Source organism: Lissotriton helveticus, chromosome 11, assembly GCF_964261635.1.
Source record: "Lissotriton helveticus chromosome 11, aLisHel1.1, whole genome shotgun sequence".
In the NCBI taxonomy this organism is placed as follows: domain Eukaryota; kingdom Metazoa; phylum Chordata; class Amphibia; order Caudata; family Salamandridae; genus Lissotriton; species Lissotriton helveticus.
Window position 1 is genome coordinate 1,068,802,707 of NC_136072.1, and position 17,900 is coordinate 1,068,820,606.

The 17,900-nt window shown below is 44.4% G+C and overlaps 1 protein-coding gene across 2 annotated transcripts in view; it reads left to right on the top strand.

The window, feature by feature from the left end:
• The window catches only part of DNAH10 (dynein axonemal heavy chain 10), a 2,445,728-nt gene that overhangs the window by 1,375,780 nt on the left and 1,052,048 nt on the right, over positions 1-17,900 (top strand). The window lies entirely within an intron of this gene.

Sequence of the window (17,900 nt, forward strand, 5' to 3'; positions counted from 1 at the left end):
ACGGAACTTCTCCCGTTTAGGAGAAAGATCAAAACCTGGCTGTTTCCCAAGTAACCTACTACTAGGTCACGCCCTGCCTGATACTTGTCCGCCCTTTGAGCCAGTCAGCGCCAGGATGCCTGCAAGGGGACAGTACGCTTTATAAGTTAAATAAATAAATAAAATAAATAAATAAAAAGTGGAGAGGCAAATGGAGAAAATTAAGGTGGTTTCTGTACATCATCTAATATATTCATAGAAGTGGCTATTGAAGAGGCAGTTTGAGATAAATAGGTTCTTAAGGGAAGCCATAAAAAATCCCTTTTGATTGCTAGAGATTGGGAGAGACTAAGGGGCCAATTAGGATGGTGGGCAGATCGCCTCTGCCAGGCCGGTGATAGCCACCGCTGGCCCGGAAGGGGCAATCCACCAGGATCTGAAAGTGACTTTATCAGCTTGTTTCCAATTTGCCGTTATTAAATGGAATGCAATAGCTAACAGTAAATCTAAAAGTTTAAAACTTGGTGGTGATTGAGGCTAATGGGGAGAATGATTACCTAAAAATATGTTTATGAAAGAAAAAGGAATCTGAACCTTTAAAATTATCTAAATTTGGGACCAGACTGATTGCCACAATTGATGGATTGAAGGACACTCAAACAACATATGTTTCAAGTCTGCAGCAGGGCAAGAATAGGACCATCAAGTAGGGGATATTTCTCATGAGAAGGATGTTAGGGACACTGGGGAAAATAATATTTGATGATAACTGAAAAAAAGGGTTTTGTGTGGTATTAGCAACACAAGACATTTTGTGGAGTTTAGACCATATTTTATCCCATGTAGTAATTGGACATTCTTGCGATAAATCCTTTTTCCATGTCAGTTCAGTTTTTACATTTTTGTCTGTCTGGGGGAAGAAGTAATGCTTTATAAATATTGGATGCTGAGGAGTAAATTTCTGTAAATTACAGGAAAATCAGGAGTACTTGATAAATTATGGAGAAACTGGATAAGAGAAGGATTAAGAAGATTATACTGCGGTCTAGAACATTATGGTAGAGAACATTTAGATTGGAGATCAGAGAAAGTAAGGGGTTGATCATCAGATAGGATATCCAGCTTAGGCCTCTAGAGCAGGGGTCTCCAAATGTCAAGCTTTCCAGTATATTTAACAAATACGAATCCGTAATGATTTATTATGCCAAATAGGTTGTTGATGAAGGGAACTAGCAGAAGGATACAATGAAAATAGTAGAGGAATCAAACATTTAAGAGAATGAGAGATGACAGGAAACCGCAAAGAAGTAGAGTTGGTATTGAATGATAAGATCTCTTGAAAATCAAAAGGGGCAACAAGAGAATTTTCCATTTTTGACCAGAGAGGAGGATATAAAGATCGATCTGTAGATATCCACCTAGCGGCTTGTTTTAGTGAAAAAGCAGAGAGGTAAGTTTTAAAGTCAGGGAATCTAAATCCTCCACTAGACATATCCTTCTTTAACCCTTTTAATGCATCGGATGGGTCCTGGCCATCCGTCGCTATGAGTGGCGTGTGCGTCGGACGGCCAGGAGCCGTCCGAATTTCGCATGCATCCCAGGGGCTAAAGAGGACAGGGTTATACGCGATGATTTACCTTTCCATAGGAATTTTATCAAAGTGGAATCAATTTTCTTAAAATAGTATTGAAGGGATGTGGATAGGAAACATGGAAATAATATATAATATAAGAGGGGAAAGCATAGTTTTAATTGAGTCTAACCGACCTCACCAGATAGGAAAAGGGGATGCCAACGACTAATAGTATCATTTAATTTTTCAATATTATACTCAAAGTTTAACTTTAATGTTTCAGATATTAAAGGTGCAAACCCCAGCCCAGATATTTGATTTTGATTGGTTGTCAAGAGAAACCAGAATGTTCGAAAAGATGCTTTTGACATAAAATATTTAAAGGCAAAATATTGCATTTATCAGCGTTTAGACGATAACCTGAGAGTTTAGAAAAAGAGGCTACCTGTTGAAGAAAGGGAGTAAGAGAGGATTCAGGGTTAGAGCAATATAAAAGAATAGGATCAGCATAATCTGACATTTTAACCTGATGAGGACCAAATTGAAGCCCTGTTATACGATCATCCTGCCTAATTTTAGTTAAAAAGATTCCAATGTTATCACAAATAATAATGAAGATAAAGGGCATCCCTGTAATCAGAAGTTTTACCGTTAACATAAATTTAAGCTTGGGGACCTTAGTATAATAAATAAATTAAAGCAATTAATTTAGGAGGAAGGGGGGAGGAGCTTCGCAGGCATCCAAGATGGTCGCGTGAGCACAGAGCTCCCCAGACCCCCGCCGCCCCTCACGAATATCCTGGCACTATCCTGATTTCGAGGACGGGCTTTTGTTCGCACATCCTTGCTGATCTTCGTATCCTTTGAAAAATCGAATTTGGACGCTGGGGTCCACTTTTCCATCGTCTTTTCTTTTTGAGGCCCACCCCGAGGCAGACCGGGGGCTCGATTGCTGGTCAGGCCGTGGAGTGGTTGATCAACAACGGCTGCAGGGGTCCCCTCTGGTCGGCCTTTCCTGACTTTCCGTTTCGTTTTCTACTCTCGGCCCTGATTGGCAGAAGTGAAGCCTTTCTCCACCTTCGGCTGCCTGTTGTCTGGTACTGGCCCGCCTGACTGTCTACAACTCGGCCCTTTTGTGCCTACAATCATCGGATCTAGTCTTGTTGGCTATCTGGACACTAGGCGCTCGGCCATTTTCACCAGGTCGCGAGGAACCCTTCGGTTCCCTCTTCCAAGATGGCCTCCGGACAGCCTCCTGAGAAGCGCAAGACCAAGGCACCTCTCCGTGGCGGCCAAAATCAGACCAACATTATGGATCACTACTCGCAGGTCAAGGGGTCGCCCGGCGCTGCTGGCCGTGCTTCGGACCACCCTAAGAACCTCTTTCCAGCGTCTTCGGACCCATCCTTGCAGAACGTCATGGGAGCCATAGCCAACATGCAGACTTCTATGGGGCAGCAGTATGAGGCATAGCCTCTAAGATCGACACGGTGGCCGTGGACATTACGCTGATTAGAGCGGATCTTTCGAAGACTAATGAGAGGGTCGAGTCGCTGGGCTTGAAGACCTCTAGTCTTACTGCGGACGTCACGGAGGCCCAGACTGAGATCGGCAACTTGCGTTCCTCGCATGATCTAATGGCTCATCGACTACGAAAATAGGGCCCGTCGCAACAACGTGCGCCTTATTGGTGTCCCGGAAAATCCCGAGATTGTGGGGGTCGACCTCTTGGTGGAGGACTTGATTGCCAACTATCTTTCTCCCGCCGGACTTAGCAAGTTCTTTGCGGTTGAGCGTGCTCATCGTGTCCCCGGCGGGAAGGCTAAGCCAGGTGCCCCTCCGAGGCCCATCATCGCCAGGTTGTTTCACTTTCGGGACCGGGACGCTGTCTTACAGGCTTCACGGGACAAGGGCCCAGTGAACTTTGAAAATGCCTCCGTTTCTTTCTATCCTGACTTTTCGCCGCTTGTCCAAAAACAAAGACTTGGATTTCAGGGAGTTAAGAAGCGATTGCGAGACTTGGGTCTTAAGTACTCCTTGTTGTTCCCTACCAGGCTCCGGATTGAATATAGGGAACGTGTATTCTTTTTTGATCGCCCTGAAAACGTTAGTGACTGGCTCGACTCTCTGCCTATAAGAGATGAACATACTGGGCACCCCGGAGGCGCCAAAGGGGGTGCGGCGGAATGAGGATTTCATCGGTGGATCCCGGTGTCTGAACTTTTCTGCTGTTTCAGCTGAGTTTGGACTTGTGTTTTCTGTTAGGCCTGGATCAGCTTGGGGGTGGCGGGGGGTGAATGGGGACTCTTCCTCCTCCTGGGTTCTTTGCGTAGCTTAGTTTAGTAATGGGGCGACAGGCACACTGCAAGTTGGGGTGGCTTATTAGTCTTACGCAGGGGTGCAGGGTGGGGGGAGTAACACGTTCAAGTTGGGGGGTGGTGGGGGGGGTGTATGTGTTTTTGTTTATTCGCGAGGCACCGTATTGTTTCTCTTGTCTGTACTTATTGTGGGGTTCTATGTGGGTCCTGCTTTTTATACTTTTCGGGGATGGGGGGGTGGCGAGTTGAGACTGTTATCCTGGAATGTCAATGGATTAGGGGACAGAATTAAGCGAAGTATTGTTTTGCGATTCCTTAGACGTCATTCCCCCGATATTGTCCTTCTACAGGAGACGCACTTAATAGGTAATGCTGGTCAGGCAATGAATCGGCGTGGTTATCGGTTGGTGGCTCACGCGGAGTTTACTTCTGGGTCTAGGGGAGCTGGCATTCTCATTCGGTCCTCTCTCCCTTTTGCAGTTGATGAGGTTAAACTTGACGACAGAGGGCGCTATGCGGTGCTCACTGGCAGGTGGGAGGGGAAGACACTGTCCATCCTTTCTGTCTATGTCCCCCCGGGTCTTCAGGCTTTAACCTATGCTGATCTGTGTAGAGTCCTTTTGGACCTTCCTGAGGTGCTCCTGATTTTGGGTGGGGATTTGAATTCGGTGGTTTCTGGCACCTCTGATCGTTATCCTCCCAGGGATCTACCCAGGTCGCAAAGGTGGTTGAGTGACGTGTTGGAGACCTTCGGGCTGGTAGACGCCTGGAGGCTATTACACCCTACACAGTTGCAGTACACTTTCCATTCTGGGGCACACTGCAGCCTTTCCCGACTGGACTATTTCTTGATGCCAGTGGTCCATTCCTCCTCCATTAGAGAAATTAGTCAGCTCCCTAGGGGTATTTCCGATCACTCCCCCTTGTGGCTCCGGTATGAAGTAGGGGCAGGCGATGAGGGTAGAGTTGCCCCTTTTAACCCGTGGTATTTTCGCAAACCCAAGACCCGCTCGGACCTTGTTAAAGCGATTGAGCATTATTTTGACGACAATGTGGGGTCTGTTTCTTCTGCTGTTTCTTTATGGGAAGCATTTAAAACTGTTGTACGTGGTCAGTCTTTATCCTTGATTGTCGCTGCTAAGAAGGCTGCGAATGTGGAGGTTGTGCGCTTGGAGTCTGAGATAGCCGCTCTGGAGGACGATCTTCTGATGGGCGTCTCTGGTGCCAGGTTGCACTCCTTTGCTTTGAAACAAGCGGACTACAAGGCTCTTGTAACCGATGCTGCGAAAGTGATGTATAGGGAGCAGCAGGGACGATTGTATGATGTGGGTGATAAAGCGGGTAAATTGCTGGCGTGGTTGGACAAGAAGGAGAGAGTGAATCGTGTGGTTCCCGTGATTGAGCGGCCTGATGGTGAGAGTGCCACTGATCCAGCTGGGATCGTTCAGTGTTTTGCGGACCATTTTGAGACAGTGTACACCTCCGTTTGTGATAGAGATGAGGAGGACTCCCGATTGCTGTTGCGGGACATTGGTTTGCCTCGCCTCTCTGACTCGGACAGAGACCTCATGGATGCTCCGCTTACAGTAGATGAAATCGCGGTGGCTATTCGTTCCCTCCGCTCGGGTAATGCGATGGGCCCCAATGGTTTGCCCATTGAATTGTACAAGCTGCGACCCGACAAAATGGCGCCCTATTTACGGGATATGTTCCTCGAGGCCCTGGAGTCTGGCTCCCTCCCTTTGGACCAGCGACTCGCTACTATCGTTGTCATTCCTAAGGAAGGCAAGCCCCGGGATCGTTGTACTTCGTACAGACCCATTTCTTTACTCAATGCCAAACCCAAAATTGTGGCTAAGCTATTGGCTAATCGCTTAGTAACGGTGATCGGGGACTTGATCCATCCAGATCAATCCGGTTTCATCCCTCACCGCAATACTGCTTTAAATCTGCGCAGACTCCACGGGGTTCTCGCGAGAGCCGAGACGCTTACCGAACCGGCCATTTTGGCTTCTCTTGATGCTACCATGGCCTTCGACACTATCGAATGGCCCTACCTTTGGGCGGCCCTCTCGAAATTCGGGTTTGGACCGGGCTTCATAGCCTGGGTGAAACTTCTTTATGAGAGTCCCCTGGCCCAGGTAGTTGTTAACCGTAGAGTGTCTTGCGTTTTTACGCTCGGACGGGGTACCCGACAGGGCTGTCCGCTGTCCCCTTTGCTTTTTGCTCTCGCTCTCGAACCTTTGACGGAGTGGCTCCGTTTGGAACCATCTATGCGGGGCATCCGGTGGTCTCCTGATTTTGAGGATCGAGTCTCGCTATACGCGGACGACATCCTCTTATATCTCACTTCCCCCCAAAAGTCCCTCAATGTACTTTTCGATGTTCTGACTTCTGTCGGAAAAAACTCCGGTCTTGTTATCAATTGGGCTAAATCCTGCGTCTACGTCTTGGCTGACCTCCCTCCGCTGCCGCATAGATTTCCGATTCAAGTGACGGAGACCGGTTTCAAGTACTTAGGGATTTATGTTTTCTTGGACCCTTCCAGGCGATATGAGCTTAATTTACTGCCCCCCCTTCAGCGACTCATGCTTGATGTGGCTCGCTGGCGTAGGTTGCCGCTGTCGCCCCTCGGTAGAGCGGCGCTATTCAAAATGATGTCTCTGCCTCGATTTTTGTACGCATTACAGAATTCCTTTGACCCGATTGCCTCGAGCTATTTTCAGGAAGTGGAGAGCCCACAGAGACAATTGGTCTGGGATGGGCGTGCCCGTATTGCTCTTTCTAAACTCACGCTTCCGTGGTATGACGGCGGCATAGCCCTCCCAGACATCAGACGTTACTATTGGGCTTCCCAGTTAAGTGCGATTAATCATGCGACCTACGCACCAGGCCCTGCCCCGGCGTTTTCCATGGATAGATTTATTTTGCCAGGGGGGACCTTTAATAGAGCGTTGTACTCTGGTGATTTCCGTGGCATGCTGACCGGTCCCACTAAGATTGCAGTGAGAGTGTGGCATGATGCGAATGCGGCCTTGGGCTGGTGTGGCAGGTTTACTCGGGCCACCCCCTTGTATGATTCGGAATGCTTGGGCCATCTGTGGAAGACGAAAGGCTTTGATAAATGGGATATGATTAGTATCAGCAGAGTGGGCGATCTGTGGTCGAAGGGTACTGTCAAGTCCTTTGATGTGCTGCGTGTGGAGTATGATCTTGGTGCCAATGAATTCTTTAGGTATGCCCAGATCCATCATGCTCTGTTGTCTGTGTTTGCAGCGGGTACTGATATTCCTGAGTCTTCCCCTCTGGAGGACCGCATTTTGGATGGTCATGTGCCCGACAGCACGATCTCACTGATTTATAAGAAACTCATCAACAACAGAGCTGACTTGCTGGTACGCCTCCGGGCTGCGTGGTGTGCTGACGGACTGGAATTAGACGATGAGGACTGGCAATCAGCCCTGTCCTCGCCCAAAGAAGTCGCCATTCCTGCTCGTTTGAGGTTCGTCCAACTTAAGATACTTCGCCGGGTGTATGTCACTGGGCCTTGTCTGGTTCGCATGGGTTTTTCCTTTTTATTGGGTTATGTAGGCGTGGCTGTGGGATGTCTGGTTCCTTTTTCCACATATGGTGGGAATGCCCGGAGATGGTCAGGTTCTGGTCCCGAGTGCATGCCGTCATGGAAAGTGTTACGGGTGTGTCCCTGCTGCCCGAAGCCAGGCGTTGTTTGTTGAACGTTTGGGAGCCTAATGACTACAGCTCAGCACAGATTATATGGGCAACCCTTGGCAATATGGTCGCGAAGAGGGACATTGCCCAGCTCTGGGGTTCACGTAGACCGCCTACCTTATCCAAATGGAAGGTAAACATGGACTGGTGCATGTTCCGGGAGAAGACTGTGTACCTCTCCCGGGGACGGCCCAAGAAATGGGGTAGAGTCTGGTCCCAATGGAATGTTTATCGTGGCAATATATGTTCTCCCCCACAGGATGTACCCATTGATGTTTCCTCGTCCCCCTAATTGGCATTCACCTTTCTTTTGTTGTCAATGATTCCGCTTGTTTCCTTGTCCACCCCAGTCCCCGTTCTATACTATTGCATTGTATTCATTCAGCCTTTGAGCTCTGCCCACATGGACCTCTGATACTGTACCACTATGTTTCTGCCTCGTGAAGTTTGGTTTGTTTTTCTGTATGTCGTTTTATTGGATGGAGGAGAGGGAATGGAATGAAAGTAGAAAAGAAGGCCAGATTGTTCCGGTAATGATTCAAGAGTATAAAGACCCCTTTAGAAGGAAACAAATTCATTTAAAACATCCTTATCTTTGAAAATAGGAGTGCCATCAGAACCTTGCAAAGATTCTAATTATGTTCTTTCTTTCCTCACTTTTAAGTAGTTCACCAGTAGTTTCCCCATTTTGTTTTGGCCCCCATATTAGCGAGAACTACTTTACAGTAGATTATTAGAAGCTGTATCAGTAGATAATTTATTAAAAGTAAGTTTAGTATCAATAAGATAATTCAAAGAGGACTCATTACTAGAATGATAATATGTGTATTCTAATTGTTTAATCTTATTAAGTAGTTGAGAGGATTGGGCTTATAAGGATTTTTTTATTTTGTGATACAAAATTTATAATAAAACCACTGGCAGCTGCTTTAAAGGAGTCCAGGGGTATTGTTGATAGTGAAAAACTCGGAAGCAACGGAGTTGAATTTTTGACAAAAATTAAGGTGCGGGAGTAGGGAGTTGTTAAAACGCCATCTTCCTTGATGGGGAGAAAAGGGGATGATTTCAATATCAACAAATACAGGAGCGTGGTCTGAGATCAGGATTAGCCAATCTCAGATTGAATGGCATGTTGAGCCAGGAATTTGTTTAGGAAAAGTTAATCAATAAGGGATTGTGAATGATGGGCGACCGAATAAAAACTATACTCTCTAAGGTCAGGATGACAAAGTCGCCAAATATCAACTAACGCTTTGCGTCGTACTGTGGAAGCAAATTGAGATTTCATTTTAGAGGAGACACCAACTTTAAATGCCTATCTAAAATGGGGTCAAAGATTTGATTACACTCACCACCAAATATTATGTAGTCATCATGAAATGCAAGTAATTTATCAGATATACTAGTGCAGAAAACCTCATCGACCGAAGTAGCCCTTTACATTTAAAATAACTAAAGGAATCTTATCTGTAAGAAGTTTAACAATAACCCAACAACTTTCAATATCTGCTTCCTGGTGAACAACAGAAGCATGTAATTTCTTATGACATAACATCAAGAGACCATTTTCCTTACCTAAAACTGGAGAACCAAACACATGCCCCCCCTCCCCCACCCGCACACTCATCTTTCAACTTGGAGGCTTCAGTTTCAGAAATATGAGATTCTTGGAGTATAGCAATATCAGTTTTTAACTTTGCTAGGTGAGATAGCACCCATTGCCTTTTAATAGGATTATTTAATCCTTTAATATTCTAGGTAGTGATCCGAAATTTATTTTGACTAGAAAAGTATGAATAAACAGTATGCTTACATGAACCAGAGTTAAATGTGAATGGAATATGTATAAGGAAAATGGGGTAATGAAATAAAGCAATTGTGTTAGAGAAGAAGATTTAAGAAATGTAGAGGAGAAAAGATAAAAAAGAGAAAGAAAGAGTGAAGATGGACCCATACAAGAAAGAACCACTAAAAGGGATAAGATAAAGAACAAAGAGACAATACAAGTCGTACAAATGATGACTGAGAAACAAACCTACAAATACAAGACAAAATGGGTAGTGACTACACCAGAAGACAACGACGACAGCACCGGAGCTCCACCGAACTCCTGAGGAACCATAATCAAAATTTCGACATGAAAGGGAGATCAAATAGATAATGGATTTGAGAGAACAGAAACCTGTATATGGGGGAGAAAGAACAACAATATAAGAAACAATTAGCAAAAATCCTGCGCACATATATAAAATCACAAATTCGATAAATGAGTGTGTTGAGAGAAATAGGAAAATCCAAGCGGTAGAGTCTTTGTTCTTTATCTTGTCTTTTTAATCGTATACCAGGTCTAGTTTACAAACAGCCAGCCATTTGACTTGGATTGTCCTATTTCTCTCAACACACTCATTTATCGAATTTGTGATTTTATATGTGTGCGCAGGATTTTTGCTAATTTGTTATTGTATGGTTTTTCTATACAGATTGAGGGGTTTTGAGGGTCTCCCCTTCCTGGCAGCACCATTCCCACTATTTGACTTAAATACTAACATAACGTTAACACTGCTTGAGCGTCATTATTTCTTGGTTACTAAAACCCGTCTCTACCCACAAATATAAGAAACAATACTTTAAAAAAAGAGAAAAGAGAAAAATACATAGATCGAGTCAGTACTAGATCATTACGAAAAAATAAGCAAGACAAAACTCAATGTGTAAGCAAAACAGGAAAACATCTACACATGGCATAGCACAAATAATAATCATGCAGGTTTTGGAGTGTCCATGACAACAGCTCCATGGTGTCAAAGGAATTTTTGTAACGCTGCTGGATCCTCAAAAGTAGTAGTCTTTTCTTTGTATGTGACTTTGAATATGCAAGGATGTAGAAGACCAAATCTGGCATTGATAGCATGTAATTGGGGACGTAGATCAAGAAATTCTTTCTGACGGTCTGCCGTAATTTTAGCCACATCCTGAGAGAAAGAGAGGCGATGGCCTTCCCAAACAATTTGTTTTTTAAAGCTGACAACAGACAAGACTTGTAGAAGGTCAGTATATTGTAGGAATAACAGAATGACACCACAAGGCTGTATAGAAATTGTAGGACCAAGTCTATAGGCTCTTTGAATGTTAAGAGGAGTAGTAGAAGGTAAGTCCAAGAGCATAAGCAGAAACAACTGAAAAAAGATGGTTGGGTTTGAACCCTCAATATTTTCAGGGAGACCATAGATTCTGAGGTTGTTCTTGTGGTTTCGATTTTCCAAGTCCTCAGCCTGTTTTTTAAGCATAGATACTTCAGACTGTAAGGAAAAAAACTAGAGCAACTTGAAGAGACTCTGTTCTTTGTTCCACAAAAGCACTTGTGAATCCAATGAAAGCCATTTGTCATTCAAAAATTGTATATTCTTGTTAGTTTCATCTATGAAAGGTTTTAATTCACGGATCTCCTCAAGGACTAAATCCATGGAGTTTGAAGAAGAATTTACTGGAGAACGAGGATCTTTTTTCTGCCGTATGGTAGAAATCGCAGGTAATTTGCTTGAAAGTTGAGTTTTTGGAATGGTGCCTGACGAATGTTCAGGTTTCTGAGGAGAAGTGTCTTCTATTTCGTTGAAGTTGGAGTCTGAGCACGCAGTAACTTTGGAAGAAGCCGTAAATTTAAGGTTTCTCAATCTCCTCATATAGGGACGTTGGAGTTTACTGAATAAAAAATCTAACTAAACTCTAAAGGATTGACTCTCTAATTTGCTTAGCTCACTGCAAGAAAATGCAGCAAAGAGAGAATCAAAATTAAGAAGCTCTATGATTTATGATGAATGGAACTATTTCAAAACACTGCAATAAAGTTCCATAGCATTTAGAGATTAACAGATCTCCTAAAAAATGCCAACACAAGCTGCTGAATGAAGACCATCGTTAATTGAAGAAAAATGCACTTCCTGGACCATGTCGAATATATTACAAAATGGCTGCTGTTTCAAAGGAGTCACAATATAACTTTCACATGACAAAAGAGAAAGTTAAAGGAGTTAAGTCCAGGCAGTTAAGAAAATGTACTTGACCATCAGAGTAAAACAAACATTAGATATGTCCTAAGTATAAAATATTGGGCACAGTGAGACTTGTAAGCCCATAAATATCAGAAGACTGCAAAAGAGTTACCCACAACAAAATTCTTGCTCAGTGTGATAAATTGGGTTGTTGGGTGACTGGAGTGTGAGCCCTGGTCAAGCAACAGCCACAATTCCTTGCAGGGTGAACCTCAAAATGTCACTGAATTAACCTGTGGTTAACCCTGGGTAGCTTGGCACAAAAACCAGTCAGGCTTAACTTAAAAGCAATGAGTAAAGTATTAATGCAGCACGCAAACTGTAATAATGTGACTACACAACTCAAGAAAAATTCCAAACCAATTTAGAAAAATAGAGTATATTTTAATACATTTTTTACACTAAAACCACAAAAATCCTATTAGAAGAGCCAGAGTTATGAATCTGTTAAGTTTTAAGTGAAATCTAGCTCCTAAAAGATTAAAGCTCCAACCGCTGACATCTGGTCATGCAAGAGCCAGTCAAAGTCAAAAGATGAAAGTTAAGGCTGACCGCGAAAGAGCGCGGTTTGGATACAAGAAAATGATAGGGTCTGGTCAATGTTTACCTTTGTACTTAGAATTGTTTTAACGAAAAATGTCTCGGAAGGTAGAAGTTCAGTTGGGCAAGGCTGGAGAAGTGTACGAGGAGGGAGTTCTGTCCTTGGATGGCCCTGGAGTGAAGCCACTGTAATGTAAAGATTTTTACCTTCTGACTTAGTCACTGAAATTGAAGTAAAAAAATCTCCATTAGGATGAAGCAGGGGGCCGTTACCGAAGACCATTCCATGAGGTTGGATACCACTTTGACGAAGGACCATGGAAACGGATTTGCTGCTGCGGAGAAGAACGTAGCAGGAGAAGCCGCAAAGTGAATCTGACCGGCGTTGGATCTCTGGTGGACAGGCAAGCAGGTTGATCCCAATCTTACCCTGGTCTCAGATCACTTATTGGCAAAATAAAAAGTATTTGCCCTCAGTTTTGGAAAATGGCCATCTGGACACCTTTAGCACTACAACCAAGGGCCCAAGAGCAGATGGGAACCTCTCAGGCTACATCTAGGTGTGGGTTCACGATGGCAGGAGCCTGTTATGTCTCTGTGGCTGTGAACAGGAAGCCCACAATCTAACCCCTGGAGTCGTTTCTGGCAATCCAGGGTGCAAGTGAAGTTGCAGGACTCAACAGCAGGGTCGGCCTCTGAGTTTTCAAGCAGGCTCCAGGCAGCATAGCAGTTATTCCAGGTACAGCAACAGTTTGGCCGAGTGCACAGCAGTACAAAAGGGGGTGTTGATGGACGGAGCATGTGAACCAATCAAACACTTGCACCCAGTCAAAAGATCTGGGTTTAATCCATCACCGTTCTTTAGCCCACTCTGCCACCCCAGTTCAGACATGGCCATATGCAAATCAGTCTGACCCTGTGCCTCATGGGAACAGTCCAGCCCGAACTGCCAAGCCATGCCTTCCCTGGACCGGAAACAAGCTTCCTAGGATCGGTTTCTGGCATTTCAGCCGTCTTCAGCCAGGCTTGCTTGAATTCCGTGGCAAAGTGAGCAAGGGACTCACGTCTGAGTATACCCTGCCAACTTATGGCGAACAAAGCGGTACAAAAGGGGGTGGTGATGGACGGAGCATGTGAACCAATCAAACACTCGCACCCAGTCAAAAGATCTGGGTTTAATCCATCACCGTTCTTTAGCCCACTCTGCCACTCCAGTTCAGACATGGCCATATGCAAATCAGTCTGACGCTGTGCCTCATGGGAACAATCCAGCCCGAACTGGCAATCCATGCCTTCCCTGGACCGGAAACAAGCTTCCTAGGATCGGTTTCTGGCATTTCAGCCATCTTCAGCCAGGCTTGCTTGAATCCAGTGGCAAAGTGAGCAAGGGACTTACGTCTGAGCATACCCTGCCAACTTATGGCGAACAAAGTGGTGCAAAAGGGGGTGTGATGGACGGAGCATGTGAACTAATCAAACACTCGCACCCAGTCCAAAGATCTGCACAGCTGGTCACAGCAGCAGGCAGTCCTCCCACAGGTCCAGTAGTGAACTGAAGAATGGGTCTGACGGTGTTATGCCCTGGAAAGTGGGAGGAGTTTTTGGAAAGGTTCTTTTAAGTGCATGGAATTCCCCGACTCCCTTGCCAGGCTCCAAGCTGGCTGCAATGACAATATAGGGTTGTTAAGCCTTGTGTGGTGACAGGTACAGCCTATTCAACTGTAAGATGGCTCTGCCCAGTGATAGCCCATTGAGGCACACCGAATCTGTCTATTATGTGACTGTCTGTAAGGAATTCACAAAGTCTAACTGTCCGCTTCACCCAGTCATGTGACCCAAGATAGGCTTCAGGCACAAAGGGCTAAGTGGAGGAACATACCAACTTTCTAAAAGTGGCAATTTCAAAATTGTAATGCAGAACCTGAATTTAGCATTAAAGAGAGTTTATCATTACAATTTCATAGATCACATGAGATATCTATATCCTCTCAAATGGAATTTACACTTTCTAAATGTAATAAGGTATCTTTAATGTTATCCTATGGGAGGGGTAGGCTTCACTGAAGCAAAAAACAAATTTGGGAATTTTTTACTACCAGGACAAGTACATATTAAAAGCGCATGTTCTACCTTTTAAATTCACTGCACCCTGCCCCATGGGCTCCCCTGGGCCTGCATTAGGGGTGACCTATCTATATATATATGAAAACGAATGTATGTCTGTCTGTCTGTTTGTCCTTTATGTATTACTACACCATTCATCCAATCGCCATGAAACTTAGGGGAAGTTGTTGAGTACACTCCCACGAAGGTTTCTGGCATAACATTTGTTTAAATATCGCCCCCCAGGGCCCTCATAATCTTTCGAATACTGATGTACGCACCAGACGGAAAAACAAAAAATATTGTGTTCTGTCTGTTTGTCCTTTATGCATTACTACACCATTCATCCGATCGCCATGAAACTTTGGGAAGTTGTTGAGTACACTCCTGCAAAGGTTTCTGGCATAATTAGTTTTTAAATATCGGCCCCCCAGGGCCCTCATAATCTTTCAAATACTGATGTACGCCCCAGACGGAAAAACAAAAATTATTGTGTATCCACAAGCACTCGAATAAATAAATAGAATTAAAACAACACTTTGAAATGTTTCCATATTAAAATGAATAAGTTTCAATAAAAATGACACAATGTAAATTGAATGTTATCATAACGAGTTTCCTTGAATTTCCTTTCTTCGGAGATCGCAGCAACGCGCGACGGGTAAGCTAGTAGTTAATAAAAGGGTAGTTTAAGACTTAGCAAGGGGGTTTAAATGTCAAGATGACATCGCAGTGTGACACTGCATTTAGGCTGCAAAGGTGGGCCTGGGACATGTTTTAAAGGGCTACTTAAGCGGGTGTCACAATAGGTGCTGCAGGCCCACTGGCAGCATTTAAGTTACAGGCCCTTGGCATATGGTATAACACTCTACAAAGAACTTATAAGTAAATTATGATTGCCGAACAGGTAAGCCAATTTTACCGTGATTTAGGAGAGCGCACAAGCACAATTATTAGAAGTGTTAAAATGCACAGAGTCCAAAGGCCAACAAAAACGAATTCATCAAAAATAGGAGGCGGAATGGCACAAACGTTTGGTGATGACCATACAGAGATAGCCAGGGTCAACAAGGAGTTATTTAGATTTTGATCTAGACAGGTAAAGATCTCTTTGCCATGGCAGACAAGCAAAATGTAGAAAATTCACATCCAGGTTCCTGAAGCCAGGGTCCCTAGTGAATGACTTTTTGATTAGCCACCCCTATCTGAGATACCGAACATAAACTTACATTTCAGATAGAACATGCTGACCAGAGCCAATAGCAAGAATCTGCACTGAGTTTGAGATCTCTACATTTGACAGGTTGGCCCCTGAATGAATAAAATATGAAGCAAAGAAACCATATCCAAAATCTTACTATGCTCATAGGTGGAAGTGATTCTGCAGAAAATGCACTGAGAGGAAGATAGATCCAATCACCTATCAGAAAACGTACTATATTGCCCTTTTTGCTTTATTTAGCAAAATCAGGTCTTATTATTTCTAACCCTGGGCGTAGCTGGCATAGCGGGACTACGCGGAGGTCCACGGAGTTGGGAACAAACTCAGTGGAACTCCGCTCTGCTCCGCCACCCGCCTCCACCGCCCCCCCATAACAATTAATTAGACATTAATGAAAACTAGAACAAAAAACACTTTCCTGTACTGTGGCGTCCCTGTGCTTCTCTCCTTCTCTTCCTCGTCGTCTCTGGCTGATCCTTGCGAAAATTGCGCATGCACGCGCGCTTGCGCATGTGCATTTCTTGTGAGAAATGCGCATGCGAGGAAGAGGGCAGCCCGGGGACACTGCAGTACAGGTTAGTGTTTTTCGTTTTAGTTTTCATTAATGTCTAATTCATTGTTAATAGGGGATTGGAGGCGGGGTGACCAACTCTGCTCCACTACGGAATGTGTGATTTGCCTACTCAGTGTTCTCCGCAGAATGCGGAGTAGGCAAATCTCTGCACACTCCGCGGTCGGAGCAGAGTTCTCCTCCCGCACCTAATTGTTTCCTCCATAAAAGTACACTTTGCCATGATTATGAAACACACAAAAACTCCATCACAGGTTGTATTCTTTAGAATTACATTTATTAAGGATTTTTGGAAGGGACTGAAAATATTTATTCTCCATTAAGACATCCATCCACACTTGAGAGCTTAACTTAATTTTAGTGACTCTTTGAGCACATGTATGAAGCTAGACTGAACTATCTAAAATGGAAAATAGCTTTTTTAAAGCATCTATCACTTCAGTCCATACAGGAAGGATGGTTCAGGCATTTTGCATGAGATGGTTTTCTCCCATAGTAAAGATGTTTTCAGGAGTCATCTGGCTTTCTTGCCTAAGGTAATGTTGCATTTTCATGTCAACCATTCCTTCTGTCTGCCAGTGTTTTTTTCTCATCCAACATGGTAGGGAGATTGTTGCACACTTTAGATAAGAGGGCACTGAGATACTACTTATATAGAACAAAATAACTGCAAATCAGATCATTGATTCATAAACTGTGGACGTATCAATATAGCAATGGAGATATCTAGGCCCCTATTTCTAGATAGATAGTAGCTTGAATTTGTTGTGTTATTTCAAGGCAAGTTATCCAAAACCACACTCATCTACCAGTAAAGCAGCTACAGCTTGGATACATTAAGACCTGTACCAGTATCATAGATATGTAAAGTTGCTACCTTGAGATCAGATAATACAATTGGAAAGGATTATTGTCTGGATTTTGATTCCAAAATGGATGCCCAAGTTGTCCAAGCATTATTGGCTAATTTGTTTGTCTAGTGCACCCCACACATGTTTTAGCCGCTCCCTGCATTATGTCTTCTTGATGCTACGTATCTAAGTGAGATTGCTATTCCATTCATAGTTCATACATTTTAGCAAGACCCAGAGATTGAGTAGTAAAAGTTTTCTTACCTGTAATACAGGTTCTCCTTCATAGGAATATTTGATGAATTCATGTGCAAATCCCCCCTCCCCACCGCCTTCTCCCTGGTAGTCAAGAGATATCTGGCTTAGTACTTTTAATCTAACTCTAAGGGCCTGATTACGAGTTTGGCGGTACATAGGACAACCAAATTCACATTCGAGTTGAGGTGGCGGTCTGGGACCGTCGCACCAGTGGTCCGACCAGTGTATTACGAGTACGGCTGTCGGATCGTGAAAGGACCGCTGCAGCCAGAGGGATCCCCGATCCCTGGTGTTGGTGCAGTGGTCTTGAGGCTGCTATATGCTGGGCAGTGCTGCTATGGCAAGCACATTACAAGTTTCCTCACTGCGATGAGACAGCATTGGAAAGGGCGGCAGTAAGGAAATAAAAAGGGCCCTACAGGGCCCAGTGCTGCCTCAGGCCTATTAGATGCATGCAGGGGGGCACATGTTGTGCCCCCCTGTGTGCATGCACCCCCCTTTCCTGCACAGCGTGGCCTTCACAGGCCATGCCGTGCAGGAACAGACTTTGACGTTCCCATTGAGGTGCCTTTATGAAAGGCAGCGCCATGGAAAAAAACAAAGGACCTCCCGCCAGACTACGAGTGAATCATTATTGCTGGTAAGAAATATTTGTTTCTCTTTATCCAAATCCAGTCTTCTGTCTCTCTCTTGTGAGTCTCACTATC